General features: G+C 49.3%; 1 long non-coding RNA gene and 1 other non-coding gene across 2 annotated transcripts in view; one reads left to right on the top strand and one right to left on the bottom strand.

The window, feature by feature from the left end:
• LOC144173373 (uncharacterized) overlaps window positions 1–22,170 on the top strand; it is a 39,598-nt gene extending 17,428 nt beyond the window's left edge. The window contains exon 3 of the long non-coding RNA XR_013323239.1: window positions 22,124–22,170. This is a non-coding gene — a long non-coding RNA (uncharacterized LOC144173373). The remainder of the gene's footprint in view (window positions 1–22,123) is intronic.
• On the bottom strand, window positions 21,347–21,419 carry Trnat-ggu (transfer RNA threonine (anticodon GGU)). Its single transcript has one exon. It is a non-coding gene; the product is annotated as a tRNA-Thr (tRNA).
• Window positions 22,171–27,396: the final 5,226 nt, after the last annotated feature.

The following is a 27,396-nucleotide window of genomic DNA, read 5'->3' as shown; positions in this document are numbered from 1 at the left end:
CTTTATACACACCATCATTTCACACTTCACCTCACCCTCACTTTCTCAACACAACTATAGTTCACTCATGTCTACAGAACACAACCATTAGTGCACACCACGTTCCCGATTTATCACCAATACATCACTTTCTCAAACACCAATCTACTCCAACACTCCGCTCTAGCACATAAAAAATCAAACACATCAATGATCTCTTATCCAACAACACTCCTCCCCAATCCACACAAATTAATGTTTTTCCTCCTCCTGCACCTCATCCGCACTTTGCAACTACTTCTTGCATATTTACACTTTATGCACATACACCAAAGATCTGCTCTCACATCACTAAAATTAAACACTTCGATGATTTAATATTCAACAGCACTATTTTTCAATCTGAAAGTCATCACTAACTGATTGATACCTCCAACCTTGCTTTCTCACTATACTACAACAGGTATGCTCTACCGCAACACACAACTTATTCGTCACCATTATGGGTCCTATTTCTGTCCAAGTCGACTCCATGATTTCCATCAGGTTCGTTGACCTATGGCTTCATCTTAACCTTCTTCCGCCTTAACCACTCAGCACCTTTCCCTACACAATCTGCTCGCTTATCACAATGAACTTCCTTCATATTGCTCATGTGCCGCTGGCACACATCCTGGCTCGGTGGTCGCGCTAGCAGCCAACGCTTTACAATTCCACCTGCCACTCTGCTCTTGCGTGCTGCTTTTTGCCCCCCAAGAGCTCGCAAGCTATTTAGCGCGTCACCTCTTTGTCGTGAGGTACCCTTCTCGTGGTCACTGTGGGCGTTTTTCTCACCCTGTCTCATCTTGGCGCCTCGTCTGTTCATTCGCCCTTCTCCGCGCCTTGTCTGGGCAACTTTTAGAGTCAGATCGCCTTTCAATTTGGTATTCCTGTTGTATTTTGCATCCGGCCTACTACTGGACGACTCTGATTTTCTGCACAGCTTACTCGTTTGATTATTTGCAGGCTTTTCCTTACATCTGTGTCCCTGCTCTTGCTTAGCCGAAGCTCCCAACGTCCTTTTTCCTGGAATCACTCGCCCCTGCACTGCCTCTCTTTCCCAGTGCTGTAGTTCTCGCTTTCCATCGACCGCCAATAGCTCGGTCTGAAGGTGCTGTCCTAGTTGGTCTACAACCACCGTACTCGGCTGCGCCCTAGTGACCGCGTTAACAATCACCGACGCTGAGCTTCCCTCTTCACTGTATAAACCTTTCGCACTCTGGTTTTCGGGGATGAGGCTACTCTTAGTACTTATAGGCATCTCTAATGAACCTTCACTAAAGCCTTCTGTAGGAATGGTATCCCTTCCCGCGCACTGAGTGGCGGGCACCTCCGCCTCAATCACTAATCGTTCGGGAACCTTGAAATCAACTGGGTCATCAGAGCTAGTAGGCGGCAGCGCGCTGTCCTCACCTCGCGTGTTCTCGGGGCGCTCATCGCCAAGCGCCTGGCCTGCGGTTGAGCCACGCCCGGCCAGGTCACTGCCTCGCACCTCGAACGCGTCTTTCGCCTCAGCGAGCTGTCCACACAAACCATTGTTTTCTTTGTCTTCGTTTTTACTAGCGACCTCGTGGTTGTCTGCGACCCGCGTTCTTTCTATGTCACGTGCCCCATTGCGATCTGCGACCTGCGTTCTCTCTATCGCACGTGACTCATCGCGGTCGACGGACCGCATGCCTTCGATCTCACGTGCGGCATGTTCAGCGCTCTCTTGGCGTCTTTTCTCCTGGGAGCTCTGTCGGGAGAGCCCCTTTTCTTTTTCTATTATTTTGCATTTAGCATCAAAGCTGTGCGCTAGGCGCGTGCCCTGACTTTCACGTGCGGCGGGTTCCACGCTCCCTCCTTGTTCGTAGAAACTATTTTCCCCGAACCGCTGCCTCAGAGTAATTAGTTCAAATATTATAATCGGAGTCGACGATAAGCGAAGCAGTTGCGAGTGCGTCGACAAATAAGAGACATATTTAGAGTCGTTCAGCTACAGTTCAATACCCCTGGAGAACACGTGGTCAATCACACCACCACGTTTTAAGAAGGCACTGCACGCTTATTTTGAATTGAGGGCTTTTACGAACACGAAACAATTTGGCTCCTGTGAATACTACTGCTCTGTGGTGAAAACGCTCGTTTCGGCCAACAAATACCGAAAGCCGCTGAAGACTGAGGAGCTTCATTAATTTAAAAATTCATAAAGAACTGTCTACGAGGAACAGCAACTTCTGTATTTTGATTGATTGCAAGGTTTAACGTGGCGAAGCTACAGAGGCCATGAGGCGCGCTGTAGTGGAGGGTTCCTGTAAAATTTTGACGACCTAGGCACGGCCGCTCGATGGGACCTACTTTCCATCGAGCGGCCGTGGTGTTTGTGTGTGTGTGTGAGGGGGGTGGGGGGCGAGGGGCGTGTAACTGTATATGTGATCAAATGAAATCCTATGTGGAAATTTTATGCACTCGAGTGACCGCTCTCTTTATTGTCACGACGATTGTTTCGTGGGTCTTTTTGCTGGGACACTCCGTCCGAGCTCTGGTTTTTAGGCTTCATATCTTCAATTTCAACTTCAAACCAAGCAAGCCTCTCGTAGTCACTTTAAACAAAACACAGTGCCTTTTTTTCCACCCCGCTCTGGTTTTCGACAGCTGTCGGGAAGGTTGTGCTACAGGACGTTTTTTTTAACCCTTTCGGCCCTGGTAGTGTCAATTGACGCCATCAGATAAAAGTTCCTCTAGAGCATAGAGAACATCACTAAAACTGCTAGTTTTTTGGGGAATTGTCCTTCAACGATGCCCATTGCGATAGATATCACGGTTGTTTTATTTTATTGGAGCTACTCGCTACAAAAAAGAAAAAGCTCCGGTGCAGTCGAAAATACGACATCGAGGCTGAAAAAAATGTACGTCTCCGTTTTATTCCCAAGTTGTAAATCTATAAATACGTGCACTACGAAGCTGATTTTTTTGTTTTTGGGTTCATATAGTCATGTCGTTTAGGAAAATCTCCAAAAGTGATGTCATTGCTCTACATAAAATTTTTCATTGCGAATTGTCCTAATTAATTGAATCGTTAATAAATCTGTTATTACTTTTACCTCCAGCTCTATTTTTCATTTGTGGGCTTATGGGACCCTAAAATTTAGGAAAACACACAGAAAACACTCTTTTGCTTGAAATAATAAAATCAGAGCTGAAAGGGTATGATGTTGAGCCATACTAACTTGCCCGGCGAGGCAGCTTTAGCCCCTAGGCAACTCAAACTACGTTCGTCAAGCTTAAAATATGTGTTTTTAAACTGTGCTGAAGGATGGCTTCAAATAACTTAGCGTAATAAATGCCAGCAGTCAGTTTAATTTTACATCATACAGTTGAAAGTATTTTTAAACCTAATTAGCATTGCACCAGGCCGCACATCCGTTTTCCCAAACACTGCCTGGCCGCTGAACGGCTGCTGAAGCGGCGGCATCATCGCAGCCGTCTTAAACCCTGTTTAAACGGCCTTACACGAGATCACGTTTTTTGAGATTGCAGAGTTATCTTTTTGGTCACTGGTAATACCATTACTTTCCATATACGCGAGGCAGAACGTTGGTTGGAGCCGCTTTCATGCGCGATGATCCCGGCAACTCTCAAGGAGCTCCCAAGAGGGATCCGGTGAGCCGTCACCGATGTGGGGCGCCCCCGCCGAAAGTAGCGGCTGCAACTGGAAAATGCGTGGTCACGCGCTCGCCCATTGTCGACGCGTGATTCGGCCGGCAGGACCTTGTTTACATCGTGCGTCCACGTTCAAATTATGTTAAACGGGAACCTTAACTTGACTCCGCCAACGTCGTATACCTGCCGGAATGCACCCTCTGGGGCAAACAATACATCGGCCCGACCGAAGCGCCCTTCGGTTTGAGGTTTAAAAATCACGGCTCTCATGCAAAAACCTGATCTTCTTTGCATGTATCAAGGCATGTTAACACTCCTGTTCATTCTTCTGAACAGCTGGAAGCACCTATTGTCGAATCTAGTTTTAAAGAACTTCGCGATCGCGATGTTCGTGAGTCCTACCTTATCTCGAAGTTTAACTGCGTCTTAGGCCGGGTTCAGACTGTTGTCGCAACTGCCCCAATATGTTTAAATAGTGACGACATTTATCGTCCCAGCCAAGCTAACTGCGTGAAACGTCGTTTTTGTCACGTCCATAGCGCACGATAGGGCTGTTACGTCAGTGGTCTGAACATAAAATTAAGCGAACGCCCATTGTTGTCAGGAGACGACACAAGACACCCCCCCTCATGTTTTCGCCAAGCGTCGAGCACCTCGTGCGGGCACATCATACTGCCCCTTCCATTCTTCCACCGCACACTTTCGGAGAGCGCTTCCTCGCGCCGCCACGGCGAAGGGCCCTCCCCTCCCAATTTCGTGACATTCTCCTCCTTTGCTTTCTTTCACTCGTGGGTATTCCCATCGTTCACCGGTCGCGACGGCGCCGACGCGGCTGAGCCCAGAGACGGGCGCCAAAGGGCTGCACCCTAAAATGCTTTCCCAGCCATTCATCTGCGTTAGGAGGTGAAGCAGACTTTAACATCGTTGTAAGCTTGATCTTTGTAAGAAGGCCTTCCCACATCGAGTGCTACACAGCGAACCACGTCAATCTTCGCAGGGAATGCCATTACAGAAAGTGGCTCAAACGCTTGTTTTATTGCAACTACGTATACCGAAACAAATCATATGACAATTAGCCGCTAAGACGAATCTAACACAACGCCGTGTTTTAGATAGTTTTCAAAATAACATGGTTCACAGTGAAGTTGTAATTGTGGAATTCTCGTCCGCTGTCTATACATATCGGATTCTACGGGAGGGATACGGACAGCCGCATGTTTGCCCACCGGAACAAAACTTTAGTGCGTCAAAAGTTCATTCACTTAATTAAATAGAAACTATGCTCAATCGCAAATTACAAACGTGTTTTGCTTCGTGCACCCCTTGGACTATGACCCAGTCAAAGCTCACCTTGAGGCTCGGCAAAGCAGCTTTGCTGGTCATCCTTCACAGATGGGAAGGGCAGTAATTTTTTTAAAGTTTTTCCTGTGTGTCTTTGTGTCTACTTACCTCATTTTCTAGCGCTATGTGTGAGTTTTTATCCTCCCAGACTATACATACCTACATACATACAAATATATATATATATATATATATATGTCATCAGAAAAAGAGGTTTCTGGCGACTGGATGTGAAATACGTAGATCACAATGGAAACATAACAATATTTATTGCCTCGACGTTTCGGACGGGGACCGCGCTTTCTCAAGAGTAATATCTTACAGAATGGAGGTGACTTATATACCGTTCAAGCACCTGAGGTTCCGGGGGCGGTGACATATGTTTAAGATTGGAAGCGAGGAGGAAGAGAGAAAAACGCATTGAAACATGAGAGAGAAAGCCAGAAATAAGGAAGGACAAACTATAAAAGCATAAATAAGTGAGAGAGGGTGATGGAAAGAGTAGAGTAAGGGAGAACTAAATTGAGAGAGAACGGCAGCAGTGGGGACAGGCAAACTAAAATGTTATAAAGAACCGAGAGGAAACGACATACAGAAGCTGAGGAGCGATAGGGGACATATAATTGCGTGGTCGACAGGGGTGGCGAGTTGTAAACGCCCGCGGTCAGCACCGGCGAACAATATGCAAGGGGTGTCATACGTGAACGCGCTTCGAAGACTCCCGTGAGGGGGGCGCGTGTTTTTGTCGGCCTCAAAAACGTTCCCCCATCCACTTACCTCCACCCGTCCTGCTTAGTTCGCGGCGGTGCCAAAGCCGTAATGCGTCTACGTGTCCGAGGAACCTTGGAAGAAAACAGGCCGCCTCTAGTCGCTCCGGCGACAAGACAAGAGGGCTAAGCTGTCGGAAAGTCAGAATGAGAGTGATGGTATCTGAGTAGGGAGACATGGATCGCCTTGCACGCAGAGACCCCTGTCAACCACGCAATTATGTGTCCCCTATCGCTCCTGTTTACTTACTATTTTCGTTGTGTCTGCATGCAAGGCGATCCATGTCACCCTACTCACACACCATCCCTCTCATTCTGACTTTCTGACAGCTTAGCCGTCTTGTCACCGGCGCGACTGGGGCGGCCTGTTTTCTTCCCAGGTTTCTCGGACACGTAGAGACATTACGTCTTTGGCGCCGGCGCAAACTAAGCAGGAATGGTGGAGGGAAGTGCATGGGGGAGTGTCTTTGAGGCCGACGAAAACACGCGCCCCAGCACGGACGTCTTCGAAGCGCGCTCACGAATGACACCCCTTGCATATTGTTCGCCGGCGCTGGCCGCGGGCGTTTACAACTTGCCACCCCTGTCGACCACGCAATTATGTCTACACTATCGCTCCTTAGCTTCTGTCTGTCATTTCTTCCCGATTCTTTATAACTTTTAGATGCAAAGCATATCTTGCTCTCGGCTCCGTCGTCCGTCCACCCACCGGCCCAGGAAGACACAGGCAACACTGCCGCTCCAGGAGACCTTTAAGGAGAAGCGTGCTCGTCTCGTTCCGGCCCAGGAAGACACCGGCAACAATGTCGCTCCAGCATCTCATGGTCGGGGCTATGTCCCTCCCTTGTTGTGGCGCCGTCCACACCCCCACTGCGCATGCTCGGCTCATCTCGGGCCGGCCCAGGAAGACACTGGTAACAATGTCGCTCCAGGAGCCGTTAAAAAGTAAGACACCACCGGGCGTTCAGCAAGCCGAGCATGCGCAGTGGGGGTGTGGACGGCGCAACAACGAAAAGCCCCGTCGCATCTCATAAAATTACACCATCTTCCCGAAGGGGAACCACGAGTTCTACACGCAACAGCTATGGGCTGAACGCAATTTCCCATTTCGTAGTTCCGGTAAGTGTAAACTGTGGTATTTACCATGGAAACACAGCTGTAAATATAACGGTAGCTACATACCTCTATCTAACGGAAACGGCGAACTGAAAACAAATGGGCACTTGAATCGACCCATGGCTGCTTTGCATACTACTCAGGGTTCCCCTACGGGAAGTTATTGTAATTTTTTAAGTGCGAATGCACTTCTTAAGCGACCCTGAACCTGCGTCCACCGGCGATGTCCGCATAACATACCCACGTGGGGGATTGGCCAGGAATCTCCTCGTCTTCCTTGGCAACGGGGGGAGATGGGCGCGCGCTGCCTGGCCGCTGACATGGCACATACCCACGTGGGGGATTGGCCAGGAATCGGGCGTGAGAAGGACTAATGAACCCGCTTAAAGGAGTACTGACACGAAATTTCAAAGCTGAGATCCGCTCTAGCAATCAAGTACAACGACAACACAAATAGGTGTCTGTGAACAAATGCATCTTTTTTCTTTGTAGTTGTGTGTGTGTGTGTGATCTCTCTTTCGCGAACATTACCGAACCGCGCAAATTCAACTCGTGCATTCGCACTTTCACATTCTTCCCCTCGGGGAAATGCGGGGAATTTTTTAGTTTGCCTGTCCCCACCGCTGCCTTTCTCTCTTAATTTAGTTCTCCCTTACTATCCTCTTTCCATCACCCTCTCTCACCTATTTATGCTTTTATAGTTTGTGCATCCTTATTGCTGGCTTTCTCTCTCTAGTTTCAATGCGTTTTTCTCTCTTCCTCCTCGCTTCCAATCTTAAACATATGTCACCGCCCCCGGAACCTCAGGTGCTTGAACTATATATAAACCACTTCCATTCTGTAAGATATTACTCTTGATAAACGACGGTCGTCGTCCGACACGTCGAGTCAATAAATATTGTTTCCATTCTGATCTTCTACGTATATATATATATATATATATATATATATATATATATATATATATATATATATATATATATATATATATCAAGGTTGCAGTCGTCATTGCCAGTGCTATTCGGCTTTTTTCGAAATATTTAACAGGGCCGAATGACGTGTGCTTGTCACGTTTCTTTGATACATTGATAAATAAGCAAAAATATAGGTCGAGAAAAAATCCGCCGTTTTTCCGGGAGCGGGACTCGAACCCACATCTCCGCATAACCGGTGCGGTGCGTTCGCCATTACGCTATCCCGCAGCGGCTTCTCTCTCGACTTTAAAGCGGGGGTTTTATATTTATAAGAGCTCTGAGTCCGATCAACTAGCGCCGCCCCTCGACTACCGCGGGAGACGTAGAACGTCTTCTTTCCCAGCGGCCGCCACGTAGACCGTAGATGTGTGTATATATATATATATGTATATATATATATATATATACACTTTCTTCTTTTCCAAATTCTTTATCTGTTTCAATGACCTACCATATCCTCCCCTTTGCTTTCCGAGGTTTTCGTGACTGCCAACCCTTATTTCCTGTCTTATTTCAACAAGCCCCCCATTTCCTATTCTGATTCGCTACATGCATAGCGAGGGCGTCTGTTCTGGCAGTCTTGGTGCCATAGGGAGCTTAAGAGGGTTCAACGCTGGTCGACCACTCTCGACATGTCGTAGACACTTGAGTCACGGCCCGGGGGTTAAAAAGAAGGTCCCCTTCACCCCGAGAAGCCGGAGTGGCGCTGGCTACCACCCCCAGGCACAGGAAAAAAATACATTGACATAAATACCCCAGAAAGTGGAGGGGAAAAATTGCCCGCCGGTAGCGTAGTGGTTATCGCACCAGACTGGTATTCTAGAGGTCGTGGGCTTGGATCCCTCCTGGCGGGCATTTTTTCTCCACTTTCTTTCGTTCTTTCCAAATTCTTTATCTGTTTCAATGACCTACCATACCCTCCCCTTTCCTTTCCGAGGTTATCTTGACTGCCAACCCTTATTTTCTCTCTCTCTCTCTCTCTATATATATATATATATATATATATATATATATATATATATATAGCGAATCAGAATAGGAAATGAGGGGCTCGTTGAAAATAACACAGAAATAAGGGTTGGCAGTCGAGAAAACCTCGGAAAGCAACGGGGAGGATGTGGTAGATCATTGAAACAGATTAAGAATTTGGAAAGAAAGAAAGAAAGTGAAGAAAAAATGCCCGCCAGGTGGGATCCGAACCCTGGCTACCACCCCCAAGCACAGGAAACAAACATACCTAACATAAATACCCCAGAAAGTGAATGGGAAAATCGCCCCGCCGGTAGCGTAGTGGTTATCGCACCAGACCGGTATTCTGGAGGTCGTGGGTTCGGATCCCACCTGGCGGGCATTTTTTCTTCACTTTCTTTCTTTCTTTCCAAATTCTTAATCTGTTTCAATGATCTACCACATCCTCCCCTTTGCTTTCCGAGGTTTTCTCGACTGCCAACCCTTATTTTTGTGTTATATATATATATATATATATATATATATATATATATATTGAAAGGGGGTTTATTTGCTGGTAGATGCAGATGGTCGCAGAGGTTCAGAACCGCAGAGAGCGAGAGAGCCGACAAACCATCACACCCATAGCCGCGAAGACCGAGCCTCTTCTTCGTTCACACGTGCGGCTGGTTGTCTGCTAGCAACATGGCAGTGTCCCATGGCACATAGCCATTACAAGGGATTGTCCGCATTTCCTAATAATTGCAGCCCGCGTTACCTCATTAAAACTGTCCCCAGGTTGAATAAAGCGCTATCCTGGCGCCTCACGGGGCACACGACAGTAGGGCATCATAATTCGGCTTCAAACGCTGGACATGAACAGTCTCCCTCCGCGGCGACGGAGGTCAGATGAAGGTGTCATGGGCTCTATGACGTAGTTCACCGGCGACGTCCGTTCGAGGACATGGTAGGGTTCGTGAAACCGAGAAAGAAGCTTGCTACACAATCCTGTTGTGGTGAAGGGAATCCACAGCCACACCATTGATCCTAGAGAATACGTCGGGTGGGTAGCTGTGTCATCGTGCCGAGATTTTTGCTGCAACTGATCTTCAGTTGTTAAGGACCTTGCAAGCTGTCGGCATTCTTCCGCGTACTTGGCAGCTTCAAAAGCTGGGGAGCACTCGGAGCGATCCGGTCGGTAGGGCAGAACTGTATCAAGGGTGCATGACGGCTCGCGACCATACAGGAGGAAAAAGGGGGAGAAACCTGTTGCGGCCTGAATGACTGTATTTTACGCATAAGTCACGTAGGGCAGCACAAGGTCCCAGTCGTCGTGATCCGCTGAGATATACATCGACAGCATGTCGCCGAGGGTGCCGTTGAAGCGCTCACTGAGGCCGTTTTTCTGTGGATGGTACGCTGTACCTTTGCGATTCACATCACGGCACTCAGCGAGGAGGGCACAAATAGCGTCTGACAGAAAAACACGTCCCATGTCGCTGCGGAGCTCATGAGGCGCCCCGTGCCGCAAAATGAAGCGCCGTACGATGAAAGAGGCGACGTCTCGTGCTGTGGCGGCAGGCAGAACCGCAGTCTCGGCATAGCGCGTCAGGTGATCGACGGCGACAATAACCCATCGGTTGCTGGAGACTGTGTTGGGCAAAGGTCCATACAGGTCTATACCAACACGGTCGAATGGTTTCTCCGGGCAATGAAGCGGCTGCAGCGGACCCACCGAGCTGGAAGGCGAAGACTTGCGACGCTGGAAGGTAGTGCATGACCTAACGTACTTCCGCACAAAGGTGTACATTCCGCGCCAGTAATAGCGGAGACGGACACGGTGGTATATTTTTAACAAGCCAGCGTGGGCACACGTTGGATCGGCATGAAGCGATGAGCAAATGTCGGTGCGAAGGTGCCGAGGAACTACGAGCAGCCACTTTCCTCCTTCGTTGAGGTAATTCCGCCGGTAGAGCAACCCGTCACGAAGCGTGAAGTGCATAGCTTGTCTGCGCAGGGCCCGAGGTCGTTTAGTACGGGAAACGTCCGGGAGCAAGCAGATGAGGGAAGCAATCCATGGGTTCTTGCGTTGTTCAGAGGGCATGTCAGTGAAAGAGAGAGGGCATACAACAGCGTCGTCAGGCAGGATGCAGGCAGTCTCTGGTGACACTGGAGAACGGGATAAGGCATCAGCGTCGGAATGTTTGCCGCCAGACCGATATATGACACGTATGTCGTACTCTTGTGGCCGGAAAGCCCAGCGAGTTCGCCGTCCGGACGGATCTTTTAGTGTGGACAACCAGCATAGCGCATGGTGGTCTGTGACAATGTCGAAAGGGTGGTCGTACAAGTAAGGTCGGATCTTACCTAAGTGCCCAACTATGGCCAAACATTCTTTTTCGTGTCGGAGTAATTTGCCTCAGCCTTGGTAAGGGTACGGCTAGCGTAGGCGACAACGTACTCGTCAAAGCCCGATTTTCGCTGAGCAAGGACAGCCCCAAGACCAACGCCGCTGTCATGAGTATGAACCTCAGTGGGGGCGTTCGGGTCGAAATGCCGCAGGATAGGTGGCGACGTAAGAAGCTTCCGCAACGTCACGAACGTGTTTTCACAAGCAGGGGACCACGAAGGGGGTCTTTAGAGGTACCAGAGAGAAGCTGCGTCAATGGTGCAACGATGGTCGCAAAGGTGCGGACGAAGCGCCTGAAGTAAGAAGAGAGTCCGAGGAAGCTCCTGAGGGCCTTCATATATGTCGGCTTCGGGAACTCCACAACTGCCTTAAGCTAAGACGTGTCGGGTAGAACTCCATCCTTCGAAACGATGTGCCCAAAATAGTGAGCTTGCGAGCGGCGAAGCGACATTTCTTCAGGTTGAGCTGCAGCTTTGCGTCGGCAAAACAAGTTAAAACGTATTGTAATCGGCGCAAATGTGTCTCGAAATCCGGAGAAAAAACGGCGATGTCGTCAAGGTAGCAGAGGCATGCTTTTCATTTTAGCTTGCGCAAAATGCTGTCCATCATGCGCTCGAAAGTGGCAGGCGCACTACAAAGGCTGAAGGGCATCACATTGAACTCATACAGGCCGTCAGGTGTTATGAAAGCCGTCTTAGCGCGATCAGCCTCAGCCATAGGTACCTTGCCAGTACCCGGAGCGCGAGCGACGAGAAATATTCGGCACCCTGCAAACAGTCGAGGGCGTCATCAATACGCGGGAGAGGGTAGACATCCTTTATGGTTATCTTATTGAGGCGCCGATAGTCAACGTAAAAGCGTACCGAACCGTCCTTCTTGGTCACAAGGACTACGGGAGACGCCCAGGGACTGTTGGAGGGACTAATGACGCCTCGCTCAAGCATCTAGTCCACGTTTTCATCAACAGTATGTCGTTTTTTGTGGGAAACGCGATAAGGTCGTTGTCGTAGCGGCGGGTGCGAGCCAGTGTCTATCGTGTTTATGCATGATGATGTTTGACTTAGCGGAGCTTTTAAGCAGTCAAAGCGAAACCGATGGAGGAGTGCTAGCAGTTGATCTCGTTGTGTGGGCGTGAGATCACCTCGATAGCCTGATTGAAAACGTCAGATGGTAGAACCTCTGCTTCGGATGCAGCACTCAATTCTGCGACATGAGTGATAATGGGAGTATCGTCGGTTACATCGATGACAGCACTTGGCTCGACAGGCTCAATCCACCCGATAGTCTCGCCCTGTAGCAGAGAAATTTCGTCCAAGGACCAGTTACTAACAAGCATGCGGCTCGTACTAGCATGGGTCGTTAACAGAGCGGACGGCAGCGGAAGACGTTTCCGTCGGATGAAGAGGTCGGACGGCGTAAAATGCACGGTTGTGTCAGCAGTGCCCGCACAGCACAGGGGCACGGAAACCGAGCAGTGCGGCGAAATTTTTGCATCTTCGCTGGCGACCAATTTAGCAGCAGTTGCCTCGTTATGGTGCGCGTCGCAATCTGCTGCAAATTCAACTTCCGCACGCGCACAATCGATGACGGCATGGTGACGAGCGAGAAAATCCCAACACAATATGAGGTAATTGGAACAAGTAGGAAGCACGATAAACTCTACAATGCACAAGACATCCTGGATCGTCACTCGCGCCGTGCACGCTGGAAACGCATCGACGCGCTGTGCGTTTGCGGTACGTAGCGCAATGCAATCCAACAGCGTTGTCACTTTTCTAAGGACACGGCAAAGGTCGGCATGAATAACTGAAACGGCAGCGCCCGTGTCGACTAACGCCAATGCACGTCGATCTTCCACAAATACGTCTATAGCATTTGAGGGAGAAAAATGAGGCCTTGGATAGAACGCTGGCAACACAGTTCTTGCCTCCTGAACTGCGTCACCTACTTTTCCTCTTCAGTAACGGTTGGTCGGCGGCGCATGGGAGAAAGAGATCGACGACGACGGGAGGACGAGCGACGGGTAGCGAAAGTGCGGGAATCAGAAGGTGCAGCGGTGAAGTCAGATCCCTAGGACACTTAGCGTGGCGATCGGCTGCGAGGGCCATAAGTAGGGGCTCCGGTATCGTCGTTGGTTGGCGTCAGGTGTCGGCGGCAGTATCGGGCGACATGTCCCGCATAGCGGCAATTGAAATAGATGGGATGGTTGTCCCACGTTCGCCAGGCACTGCTGGATTGGGGCGGAGGCCGAGACAAGGGCGGTGGCCTGCGGTACAGGGTGTTGGTAAGACTTGGGGACCCGCTGAGGGGGGACACCGACGGCGTCAGCGTCCGTGAAGATCGGTACCAGTGTCCTTGCGACGCTTCCGGCATACGGCAGCGGGGTGGTACCGCTCAAGTTATGACGAGGAGGCGCAGTGGGAGTAGGCGGAATGGCGTCAGCAACTTCCTCTTGAATTACACTGCGGAGTGTTGGCGCCAAAGTAGACGAAGGCTCCGGGGTGTATGCAGGAGGGAGAGCTGACTGGCGACTTCTTCCCGCACTGTCTGTTTCACCTGCAACAGCAGAGAAGAGTTGTCGGGGTCACGGACCTAGCTCGCTATGGTGTCGTCTTGGACAGAGGTGCGTCGTGCGCACACTCGCCGTCGACGAAGCTCGTCGTAACTCTGGCAAAGGTTCACCAGTTCAGCAATGGAGCCCGGGCCTCTCGCCAAGAGCATCTGGAATGCACCCTCGTCGATGCCTTTCATGACGTGCTTGATTTTCTCAGGCTCTGTCATAGATGGGTTCACACGCTTGCAGAGGTCCAAAACATCCTCGATGTAGTTCGTGAACGTCTCGCATGTCTTCTGGACGCGGCCGTAGAAGCGTTGTTCGGCGAGCAGTTTCCGCACAGTGGGACGGCCAAAAGCTGCAATTAATTCCGTCCTGAAGGACGGCCACGCGGTTAGGCCGGATCCGTGGTTATTGAACCACACTTCGGCGACATGAGTGAAGGAAAAGCTGACGTTATTGAGTTTCATGGCGTCATCCCATCTGTTATGCGTACTCACGCGTTCAAAGAACGCCAACCAGTCCTCAACGTCTTGCTCCTCATTGCCGTTGAACTTGGCAGGTTCACGTTCACGGGGAGCGCCAGCGGGGATGATAGCTGGGCTCGGAGGCACTCTGGGCGTGTCGTTACCGCCAGGCATGACCGTTGGTATGGTGCGGCTGTCAGGGATGCCGACCGATACGGACCGACGCGATCCTTGAGTCTTGAGGGGATTGCTTCAAAAACCCGACGGGCGTAGCTGGAGAAGCGCAACCTCCACCAAAATGAAAGGGGGCTTTATTTGCCGGTAGATGTAGATGGTCGCAGAGGTCCAGAACCGCAGAGAGAGAGAGAGCCGACAAACGATCACACCCAAAGCCGCGCAGACCAAGCCTCTTCTTCGTTCACACGTGCGGCTGGTATTCTGGTGGTATTCGCACCAGACCGGTATTCTGGAAGTCGTGGGTTCGAATCCCACCTGGCGGGCATTTTTTCTCCACTTTCTTTCTTTCTTTCCGAATTCGTTACCTGTTTCAATGACCTACCACATCCTCCCCTTTGCTTTCCGAGGTTTTCTTGACTGCCAACTCTTATTTCGGTCTTATATATATATATATCTTGTAAGGGCCTTGAAGGACAGCTGGTACAGGACGATTAGTAGGCGTATCCGCCCTCGCGGAACACACACTCAGATGGCGGCGAAGAGGAGGACACGAGCCCCGAGATAGAAGATGAATAGGATGACTATCAGAGGAAGATGAGGTATGGGATAGTGGCCACTGGGTAACTGTGGTAGCGGTCAATGTCCCAAAGGGGTGGCGCACGACTAACTGCTCACACCAATTTCCCCCTGTGGACGAGGCGGCCGCCCGGCCGAAAGTGTAGGGGAAGCGCGGCGCACGAACGGCTTGAGGCGTGAGACGTGCACGACTTCCGTGCCACGGTAGCGGCGGTCCAGTGGGGCGGAATTAGGGGCGACACGATAGTTCACTGGGGAAGTTTCTTCAAGCACTGTGTAGGGAGGGACCCGTGAAGCGGCGCAAAAAATTTCTCAAATAATCCTGGCCTAAGCGTGGGAGTCCAAAGTACAACCTCGTCGCCCGGCCCGAACCGAACAGCACGGTAAGTGGCGTCGTAGCGATTCTTTCGATCCTGTTGGCTGGTTTCTGTATTCAGACGGGCAGCTCGGCGGCAGTGGTTAATGCGGGAGACCAACTGCTCAGAGAGCGGGCTTGATGCGGATACAGGAGCTGATAAAACTGAAGCGTTGAGCATGAATGGTCGGTCGCGGCCGTAGACAAGGAAAAATGTAGAATAGCCGGTCGTTTTTTGGACTGAGTGTTATAGGCGAACGTAACGAACAGGAGAATCATGTCCCAGTTGGTATTGGTAGGCTGTATATACATTGAAATCATTTCAGAGAGAGTCCGATGAAATCGTTCAGTCAACCCATTGGTTTGTGAATGGTAGGCGGATGTAGTCTTATGAACAGTGCTCGACGTAGGCAGAACTTCTTCAACATTAGTCGATAAAAATATCCTGCCCCGATCGCTTAAAAGGACAGGAGGGGCACCATGACGCAGTAAGATGGAACGCGAAAAGAAATCTGCGACCTCTGAAGCACATCCAGAGCGAATGGGTGCTGTCTCCGCATAACGTGTTAAATGGTCCACGGCGGTTACAATCCAGCGGTAGCAGGAATCTGTGCTGGGCAACGGTCCGTAAAGGTCTATGCCAACGGTTTCGAATGGCGTAGAAGGGCAAGGAAGTGGCTGTAACAGTCCGGCAGGTGGTGATGTGGACCGTTTGCGCTGCTGACACGAAGTGCACGAAGTGACGTAGCGGGCCACGTAGTTAGAAAGTCCAGGCCAAAAGAAGCGACCGCGTACGTGATCATATGTTTTGTCGAAGCCTAGGTGACCCGCTGTGGCATCGTCGTGAAGGGCTTCCAAAATGTGAGGCTGGATGGCGCGCGGTGCAACGGGAACCCATTTGTGGCCAGATACGTGATTGTTGATACGATGCAGCACACCATTGGAAAAGTCGGAAGCTCTGAAGTTGACGACGGGACCGACTGTTTGGAGGCTGCGTTGAGCCCGTAAGACGGTCGATTATAGTACGGCAGTAGAGGTCTTGTCTTTAAAGTTCTGGGAGGCGTGACAGGGCAACCGATGTGCAGTTGATAGGTGCGATAGGGCGCACGTTGTCTGGTGGCACCGATGTTGAAATAGTCAGACGGCTGCAGTTGGCAATGCGAAAGAGCATCGGCATCGAGGTGCTTCTTCCTGGATCGGTATGTGACAGTGAAGTCATATTCCTGAAGTCGAAGTATCCAGCGTCTGAGGCGTCCTGATAAATTCTTGAGCGTCTGCAACCAGCATAGTGCATGGTGGTCCGTCACGACCGTGAAGTGCCTGCCATAGAGGTAGGGTCGAAACTTCTGGACGGCCCAAACCACGGCAGGAGACTCCTGCTCGGTGATACTATACTTCTCCGCGGAACTGAGGGAGCGACTGGCGTACGAAATAACGCGCTCCCGACGCTGTTGATCCGACTACAAGAGAACCGCACCGATTCCATGGCCACTAGCGTCAGTATGAAGAATGACAGGCTTCGATTCATCAAAATGGCACAGTAAAGGCTCTGAAGTGAGCGCGGCCTTCAGCTGCTGAAAAGCCTCTTCGCAGTCGTCCGACCACTGAAAGGAATTTCCGGAGTGGAGGAGCTTGTTGAGCGGTGAAGCAACTGTTCCGAAGTTGCGTAAAAAACGGCGGAAGTAAGACGCCAGGGCAAGAAAGCTACGCAGAGCCTTTTGTTTCTGAGGACGCGGGAACTCGACGACAGCAGCCACCTTCTCTGGGTCAGGTCGGATACCCTCGTTGCTCACGACGTGGCCTAAGACTTGGATGCTGCGGGTGGCGAAATGGCATTTCTTAGTATTTAGCTGAAGGCCCGCACTGGCGAGGCACAAGACGACCTCATCCAGCCGGGCTGAATTGCTCAGCAAACTTGAAGAAAAAATATCGTCCAGGTAACAGAGACAAGTCTTCCATTTAAGGACCCTGAGTACAGTGTCTATGATACGCTCAAACGTTGCAGGAGCGTTACAAAGTCCAAACGGCATCACGTTGAACTCGTAGAGTCCATCAGGGGTGGAAAAGGCTGTCTTTTCTTTATCGGCCTCGGGCATTGGAATCTGCCAATAACCAGAGCGGAGATCGAGGCTGGAGAAATATTCCGCTGCTTGCAGACAGTCCAAGGCATCATCAATGCGAGGCATTGGATATACATCCTTCCGCGTGATTTTATTCAGTGCACGGTAGTCGATACAAAATCGAACAGACCCGTCTTTTTTCCGTACCAATACCACAGGGGATGACCAAGGATTGTTAGATGGACGTATAATTTTGCGCTGCACCATGTCGGCAACATTGTCCCTGATGATTTTCCGCTCAGATGAGAATACCCGGTATGGGCGGCGGCGAATAATACGGGATCCGTCTGTTTCAATGCAATGCGTTGCCACGAATGTCTGACCAAGTGTAGGGCATTGAAAGTCAAATAAAGCTTTGTGCCGGTGGAGGAAACAGAGGAAACAGAACAAAGCGGAAGTGGAGGAAACAGAACAAAGCGGAAGAACAGAGATGGCTTCGGAGTCCGCAGCGGTAGCGATAGTGGTGCCTTGACGTAGGAGGATCGTTTCCGGTGTAGTGTTCGTGGCGACTAGCAACGCAGACCCATGCGAGAAACGTACAAGACAAGTTGCGACAACGATTCCCCTTGGTAGAAAACGAGCGCTGGGAATTAGGAGCACGTCTCCATCACGGAAATGCCCATCACAAATAGAAATTCTTGTCTCACAGCCAGGCCTAAGAACAAAATCTGCACTCGCCACCACGCGACACTGTGGAACATCGGGGTTGCTGTCCGTATGCCGGTAGGGGCGATCGCAATGTCCGGGTTTCGGCAGGAGATGACAGCAGACGCTAACGAGAGGAAATCCCACCCTAGAATGATTTCGTGGGAGCAGCAAGACAAGACCACGCACTGGATGTGGTGTCGAATTCATTCAATGAAAACGCGCACTGTACAGAATCCAAACGGCTCTAGCACAACTTGATTAGCATCACACAATGAGGGGCCAGTGTACGGGGTTCGTACTTTTCGGAGCCGTGAACACAAATTTTCGCTAATGACTGATATGCTGGCTCTGGTATCAACGAGGGCATCAACATCACAACTTTCAACGTTCACATATAATGTATTCGACGGTCTTGTTGGAGGAGCTCTTGGTTTTTCGACTAACGCAGTTTCCCCTTCAAAAAGTCAGGTGCTAGGTTTCCGTTTGGAAGTTCGTTGGGTCGGACGCGGGTCGTGGGGGCGAGACAGATCGACGATATGGCGAGGGTAATAGGCGGCGGCGCGACGAACGCTCGTTGTGAGGCGTATCAACTGGGGTCGGAGGCGGGGAGTACCGTCGCGTTGGAGAGACGTACTGGTTTCGCGGGGCACCGCAGGCAAAGCGGATGTCACGTTCAAAAGGTGCATATCCTCGCCTCTCATCCTGCTGACGTCGTCGACAGAAACGGGAGATGTGTCCGCGGATTCCGCAATAATAGCAGACAGGTCGATAATTCGAAAAAGCCCGGCGGACAGGTTGGACGCCGTTGTAGTAAGTCTGGAAGGGGGCTGCCGATGAGATGGCACTCAAGTGTCCATGAGCCGGCGGGACTTCCATTGGTAAGGGTGGTTTCGCCGCGATCGCCGAATATGGCAGCATGGTTGGGACTGGAACCGAAGGCATCGTTGGGACGATACCCGCCATGGAGGCCAACTCCTGTTTTAGAAGGTCGCGCAAATGGGGGGCGTCCGGGCGTATGCTATCCCGTGAGGAAGCAGGTGGGTCACGAAGCTGCAGCTCTTCACAGATGATACTGCGTATGAGGGCGCGCAAATCCACGTCTCCCGGCAGCTCATTGGCGCCAGCATCCTGGTGCAGACGAATAGAGTGTAGCTCGTCCAAGCGTTGGCATGTTGTTCGCACATCGCTGACGCTCGCAGGATTTTGGACTGCAAGAGCGCTGAATGCGAAAGGAGCGATGCCCTTCAGGAGATGGTGAACTTGGTCGGGTTCTGGCATCGGTGCATCCACTCGGCAGAGAGAAAGGACATCCTCAATGTATGAGGCGTACGTCTCTTCAGGGTGTTGGACACGGGAAGCTAGCTTCCCTTTGGCAATGTCTGAAGGGGTGCTTGGAGTCCCGAAAATCTTCCGAATCTCTTCCTTAAAGTAGGTCCAATCAGTGATACGGCTGCCCTCGTTTAGGAACCGTGTTTTTGCCACCTTTGTCAGGTAGAAACCAATGTTGTAGAGCTTGAAGGAGTCGTCCCATCGGTTAAATGCACTCACCCTCGTGAACTGGTCCAACCAGTCATCCACGTCCTCACCGCGGAGCCCGGCGAAAAACGGTGGGTCGCGCTGGTGGCTGGTGATCGTAAATATCGGAGCCGCAGCAGGTGGCGTCAGCGGTTTGGCTCGCGGCTTCACGCTGCATGGCCTTTGGTGGTAAATGGCGTCCGGAACGGAGCTCCAGGGGCGTTGTGGGCAGACGTAGAGGTACTGGGATCGAGGTAGACCTCTACCACTTGTAAGGGCCTTGAAGGACAGCTGGTACAAGACGTTTATTAGGCGTAGCAGACCTCGCGGAACACACACTCAGCTGGCGGCGAAGAGGAGGACACTAGCCCTGAGATGGAAGATGATGATGAGGATGGCTATCAGAGGAAGATGAGGTATGGGATAGTGGCCACTGGGTAACTGTGGTAGTGGCGGTCAATGTCCCAACTGCTCACAATATATATATATATATATATATATATATATGTGTGTGTGTGTGTGTGTGAAGGAAAGTTTGACATCCACGTAAATGCAGCCATACGGCTACAAAGGAAAGCTATACAGCTTTCTCAGAAACTTCGCAGTGGAAGAAAAATTCGTCCTGGTCCAGCATTTGAACCCGGGACCACTGCTTAACCGGAGCAGTCGCTCTACCAACTGAGCTAACCAGGAGGCTAGTCGTTAGTAGCGCGAAAGCGAATTGATCAACAACTCGAAGTGAAGGACAGGTGTTAATCGACCAGATTTAGGGGAAGTCCCCAAGGTGGAGTAGGTTTCTGTGAAGGAAAGTTTGACATCCACCTAAATGCAGCCATACGGCTACAAAGGAAAGCTATACAGCTTTCTCAGAAACTTCGCAGTGGAAGAAAAATTCGTCCTGGTCCAGCATTTGAACCCGGGAACACTGCTTAACCGGAGCAGTCGCTCTACCAACTGAGCTAACCAGGAGGCTAGTCGTTAGTAGCGCGAAAGCGAATTGATCAACAACTCGAAGTGAAGGACAGGTGTTAATCGACCAGATTTAGGGGAAGTCCCCAAGGTGGAGTAGGTTTCTGTGAAGGAAAGTTTGACATCCACCTAAATGCAGCCATACGGCTACAAAGGAAAGCTATACAGCTTTCTCAGAAACTTCGCAGTTGAAGAAAAATTCGTCCTAGTCCAGGATTCGAACCCGGGACCACTGCTTAACCGGAGCAGTCGCTCTACCAACTGAGCTAACCAGGAGGCTAGTCGTTAGCAGCGCGAAAGCGAATTGATCAACAACTCGAAGTGAAGGACAGTTGTTAATCGACCAGATTTAGGGGAAATCCCCAAGGTGGAGTAGGTTTCTGTGAAGGAAAGTTTGACATCCCCCTAAATGCAGCCAATAGCTTTCCTTTGTAGCCGTATGGCTGCCTTTAGGTGGATGTCAAACTTTCCTTCACAGAAACCTACTCCACCTTGGGGATTTCCCCTAAATCTGGTCGATTAATATATATATATATATATATATTAATATATATATATATATATATATATATATATATATATATATATATATATATATATATATATATATATATATATATATATATATATATACGCAGAAAGTAAGAGTTGGCAGTCAAGAAAACCCCGGAAAGCAAAGGAGTGGTTGTGGTGGGTCCTAGAAACGGATGGCGAATTTTTTGAGTCAGAAGGAAAGTGGTGAAACAATGCCCGCCGGGTGGGATCCGAACCCACGACCTCCAGATTACCGGTCTGGTGCGATAACCACTACGCTACCGGCGGGGCTGTTTCCCCACCACTTTCACGGGTATTTATGTTAAGGTATTTATGGATTCCTGCGCTTGGGGGCGGTAGCCATTGCCACTGGGACTACTCGGGGTGAAGGGGACCTTCTTTTTAACCCCCGGGCCATGTCGAGAGTGGTCAACCAGCGTTAAACCCTCTTAAGCTACCCTTGGCACCAAGACTGCCAGAACAGAGGCCCTCGCTAAGCATGTAGTGAATCAGAAATAGGAAAGGAGGGGCTCGGTGAAATAAGAGAGAAATTAAGGGTTGGCAGTCAAGAAAACCTCGGAAAAAAAAGTCAAGAAAACCTCAAGAAAAACTTTCCTTCTACAACCTTGCTTCCATGCAAATAAAATATTTTAAGCTCTGCTACGTCGTTCTATTGGCAACCCGGATATAACAGTCATCGGTTATAATGACGGGATTTTCTTGGCACTTGGATATTGTTATAAGTGAACTAGACTGTATATATATTTTATTGAAATCGTCCATAATAACAGAGTTACACAACATGCATCTTGTGTTTTTTAGCATATGACAAGAGATACCACGCGATCATTAATACTGCAGAATTCTACCACATTAGCCGCTACAGCTACAGAAACCAATTTTTATATATTGAGATAAAAAAAATAAACAACAGATAGTCCTCCGAAAGAATGACATGGTTTATAGCTGACACACTTTAAAATATTTTTCAGCTTTGGAACCTGGGTACCATAGCCACTACTTGGTTTTTAATGGAAGGTGAGTGCTCAAGACTGCTACATTTCGTTTGTGTACTTTCCACAGCCTCAGGGGTGTATCTGTATTTTAGACTTGCGGCGAGACTCTTATTTATTTATTTATTTATTTATTTATTTATTTATTTATTTATTTATTTATTTATTTATTATACCTCAAGTGCCCCAGTACGGTGTATTACATGAGGGGTGGGCTGTGGTACAAATTTCTTTCGATGTGGGTTTTGAACAGAACCGGGCTTGAATGGTGCACGACGTCGGGTGGAAGATCATTCCAATCATTTGCTGTTTGAAAAAAAACGAGCGAAGAGGGGCAGTTGTGCGGGCGTGCGCAGGATAAACAGTGTTGGGGTGGCTAGTACGTTAAGAGATTCGATGTGCGGGCATGATACTGAATGCGTCAGACGATGAATGAAAGAATTTGTGAAAAAGGGTTCGTCTAGCGGCCTTGCGTCGCAATTCTAGCTTCTGAAGTTGGGCTTGGCTTTTCAGATTAGGGACACTTGAGTGATATGAATAATCAGAGTAATGAACCTTGCTGCCCTATTCTGAATAGATTCCAACATTTTAGAAAGATTTGATTGGTGCGGGTCCCAGACGGCTCAAGCGTATTCCAGTTTCGGGCGTATTAATATAAGGTAGGCTAAAAGTTTTACAGGAGGAGGGGCAAGGCGTAAGTTTTGTCTGAGGTAGCCAAGAACTTTATTTGCTTCGTTATTGATATTTATTATGTGGGGTGTCCAATTAAGAGCGGGAGTTATGTTTATACCTAAATGCCTATAGGAGTCCACGGGGGATAACTTAGAGCCGAAAATAAAGTATGTTGGAGCCGGGTAATCTTTCCTACAATGAAAAGAAACTACAGACGTTTTGTTAATGTTTAGAGTCATTAGCAAATTTCTGCACCATGTTTCAATTGTTAATAGATCGTTTTGGAGAATGCAGGAGTCATTAGGATCATTAATAGGGCGATAAATGACACAGTCATCTGCGAATAATCAGATACTTGAAGATATATTATTGGGCAGGTCGTTTATATAAATTAAGAACAGGAGGGGACCGAGGACCGTACCCTGGGGCACACCTGAGACTACTTGAGAACGGGATGATGATGCCTGGTTGGCACAAACGAACTGTTCACGGCTTGAAAGAAAATTTTGGATGCAGTTTAAAACGGCAGGGTCAAGGTATAAGCGCGAAAGTTTTAGAAAGAGACGTTTATGGGGTACCTTATCAAAAGCTTTTTCGAAATCTAGAAAGAGAGCGTCAACAGGAATATTATGATCAAGACATGAGCTGATACCGTTAATCAAAAGCGCGAGTTGTGTGTCACATGAGAGGCCTTTCTGAAAACCGTGCTGACTGGGGTGGAAAAAATTTACAGACGAAAGAAATTTGACGGTTTGAGAGTAGATAATATGTTCCATAAGTTTACAGCATATGCATATTAGTGATGTTGGACGGTAGCTGGAAGGTGAGGATGACGGACCTTTCATGGGAATTGGAATGATCTTGCCGACCTTCCAGTCTCGTGGCACCACTCTAGATGACAGTGATTGCTCAAAGATATGACACAATATAACAGCACATAATTGTTTAGTGTTTATCAGAACTTTAGAATTTATGCAGTGAATACCAGCTGATGACGTCAGTTTTAATGACTCGATCACTTTAATGATACCGTGAGGTTCGAAGATGACGTTAGGCATAACAGACAAATCATGGGTGGAAGCACAAGGAAGTATATCTTCGGGTTCATCAGTAAAGACAGAACAAAATGTAGAATTTAGTGTTTCTGCGACATAGGGCTCCGGGATTGTAACATTTTATGGATCGCATAACGAGATAGGTTTCATACGAGTTGGGTTAATGGCCTTCCAAAACTGTTTGGGGTTAGTGCGTATCATGTCCGGGAGGGTAGACGAGAAGAACGTTCGCTTAGCATTTGAAAGCATGGATTCGTAAAGTTTTTCAGTATTACGATATTTTTCCCATGCTTGCTTGGAATTCGACGCCTTAGCAGAGCGGAAATGTACCTTCTTGTTGTTGTTAAGGCGTTTTAATGCGTTGTTGTATTACGGAGAAGTAGGACGTTCTGTAATGGTGATGGTAGGAATATAGGTGTTTATTAATTTCTGCATTTTCTCTTTAAAAAGCTCCCAATTTTCGTCAACAGACTGTTATACAGCAAAAAACGTATACAGCAAAAACTCGTTAATTCGAGCTTGAGGGCGACCACAAAATTGTTCTAATTAAGCCCAGTCCGTTTTAGCGGGCGGGCACTAGAATGAATACTCACAGTTCCGCACAGCGCGGGCAGAACACAAAGAAAAGCCACACATGAACTCGTTATTATGAATTAGGCGCTTCTACACTTTTGTTGGGCTCGCCAAGTGATCGCAGGCGGGACCGGCCACCGCGGCACAAGAAACCTGCAACGGCGTGAGCCGGAGCACTGCCGCCGCCGGCGCGGCGCCCGGAGCTCAAGCGAAATAAGCTGTCGCAGCCACGTAGCGCGCGCGCTACGCTGGCGGTTTTCCTTTTCTTTGTGTTGCATTTCTATTAAATTTGGTTTCGCTTGGAATTGTAACACATTGTAATCACTCTGGGCCCACCTCTTCTGCGATGAGCGAGGGAAACCAGAAGATCCAAGTTTGAATTAACCGTTCTGGATACCGACGCTTTCGAATTATCGGGAGTTTTCCCCCATTGAATTATACAGGGCTGTGCCAAGAGCAGGGCGTCAGTGCGAATGAACTGTCAGTCGAATTGGCCTCGAATTGACGAGCTTTTACTTTACTGTTAAGAGAAGTGCCCGAATGTACGAGTGACTGCCTGATTCATGTATGCTCTAATGTAACTACTGGGAATAAGAGGCCTTACGCTTCGCGATTTTACTAGTTTCATTCCGTAGGACCTGATTATGGCCGAATGTGTTGAACATTTCGCGCATGGTAAAAAAGTGCTATGAAAACATTTCAGCAACTCCACATTTTATGGCAGTTTCTTTAACATATTAATCTGGTGTTTGCTATTCTGGGGAGCACATAAAAATATTATGATTTTGGGTAAATTACGTTTGTTTACATATTTTCAGCACGTTCCCACATCCAATCAGTTTTTGCGGAACCGTAACGAACTAGCACCCGACAAAGGAGCAAGGCACAAAACAGCACACCGCAGGAGTAACGGTCTAAATAGAGTTCCATCATGGCGGCCGTTTTCAATGGGAGCAGTTGGTCCGAATTTTTAGGCGACCGGCTAAACCAGTTATGGTCAGTGATTCACCGTTGTCACTATCAAACATTGAGAGGTAGTCTGGCTGGCCCGCAAAAGCAAGCGGTTTCGGCGTTTGGGTAAACATCAAGACAGAATTCCGCCATTCAGGGTGGCTCTCTTCGTTGTCTCTTCCCCCAACTGGAAGGGAGCCGTTGTTCTTGGTTTTACCGAGCCGACGCAACCACTGCCACGCACTCACTAGCCATAGTCACCATTACAACAGTTACTCTGCCTTTTCACTGGGCGGAGGCGGTTTGCCCGCTTTGTGCAACCCAGAAACAGATTGCTCCTATTGGAAACTAACAGGGGATGATGAGGAAAAAGACACCGTGCGCTCTTGCATCCGCCGATCGCGCCCAGCACAGCGTGCACCAGTGTCACCGTGATTGTAAATCCCTCTGTCATCGCCATTACAAGGGGTTCGATAGGGAGTGTTACGGCTTAGTTCCCTGGCGGCTCAACCGAAATCAGGTGGTCCCTCTGCAATATTATATGCCGAAACTGAAGGAATAACAAGCGGCTCCCAACGACGTGGGTAACGAGCGACGGTGACGACAAGTTTCTTCTGGAAGCGGCCGCCGGAGCAACTTCGTCATCCTCGTAACCGCACCCAGGAAGACAACGCGAAGACGTGACTGCCTGCCTGCCAAGCTCGTCAGCCGGAAATGTTAGCGCAACGATGGACCTGCTGAAAGCGAAATGCTGTGGTATAGAGCCCAAGTAACCAGTTCTGACCGCGGTAACATCACTCATTCCGAGCGGCTGCTCTGACCGGACGACGATCAGGAAGGCGATAGACAAGCTGAGTGCCCAGCCGCGAGGAACATGGGAAGATCGACGCCTAGTTCGATGATTCCGGTGGGGGATCTGGCAAAGCAATACGAGTCGGGTGTTGAAAAAGATGACGCATCGCGTCCCTCGTGTTTATCATTATCACGAGGAGCATGTTTCATTGAAACACTCATCAGAACGGCTCATGGCGGCTCGTCGCTTTCTCCACATTTTAAGGGCCGAAACCCGCGACCAAGCAACCTCCAGAGGGGAGCCACATCGAACGAATTAAGGCTTACCTTCGACCGCCTTGTCATCCCTGGAGAACAAGAACAAAGCCGCCATTTCAAAGAACCCATGATAAAGCTGGGGCCGGCTTAAAAAAACAAAACGAACCGGACCCATTATTGCAGCACTTTTGGGGACACATGAGGTGCGCCTTCGCGGCTGCGAACTCCAAGAACGATGGCGTCTCCTTCTGCCCTGCGAGCCTGATCGCTAGTCATATCGACGTCAGTGACGCTGCACTGGTCCATGGAGGCCCTTATCGAAAAACGGCGGATGGTGCGGGAGCGACTAGCACTTGTTGTCGGCAAGGCTGACGAATATCTTCGCGTGGAGCAACCACCTTTCCGTGCGTTGACTCAACTGTTCGAAACTCTGATGCAGCAAAACGATTAAGTGACGCAGGTTAACCGAGAAGTTGAGAACACCGTGGGCATTGAGAATCTATAATCTGAGATGTTTGAAGCATTTGAATTTGAGGCCACGTTATATCTGTAAAAGTGCAACTGGAAATGAAAATAGACGAGACCAGAACTAACCGGTAAGCTCTGATTATGTCCATCAAAACCAGAATTAAGTGAGACGTCCGACAGCGCCTAGAAACTACTGTCACGAAGCCAAAGACTACACAGTTGTCTTGAAGACAAACACGTTTATTGGAGCGGAATTGTGCCCCCTAAACACTCAAAGAATACACAGCCGGCGAATCAGCAGTCAACAAAAAGATGTGTGCAGGCGAGCGTCGGCGAGTCGAATGTTGCGGCGTCTGCTCAGCGGGAATATATCTTAGGGCGCGAGTGTTTCTCGATTCCATCCGGATTCCATCTCGACACCGTCGATTCCATCCGGAACATTGTAGATAAAAGGAGATTATTCTAGACTGTTGACCTTAGTTC

The sequence above is a fragment of the Haemaphysalis longicornis genome, unplaced genomic scaffold (genome assembly GCF_048455015.1).
Source record: "Haemaphysalis longicornis isolate Haplotype H1 unplaced genomic scaffold, Haemaphysalis longicornis Haplotype H1 scaffold_3, whole genome shotgun sequence".
NCBI classification, from domain to species: Eukaryota; Metazoa; Arthropoda; class Arachnida; order Ixodida; family Ixodidae; genus Haemaphysalis; species Haemaphysalis longicornis.
Note: the sequence above shows the minus strand (reverse complement) of the source record. Positions and strands in the feature narration are given on the sequence as shown.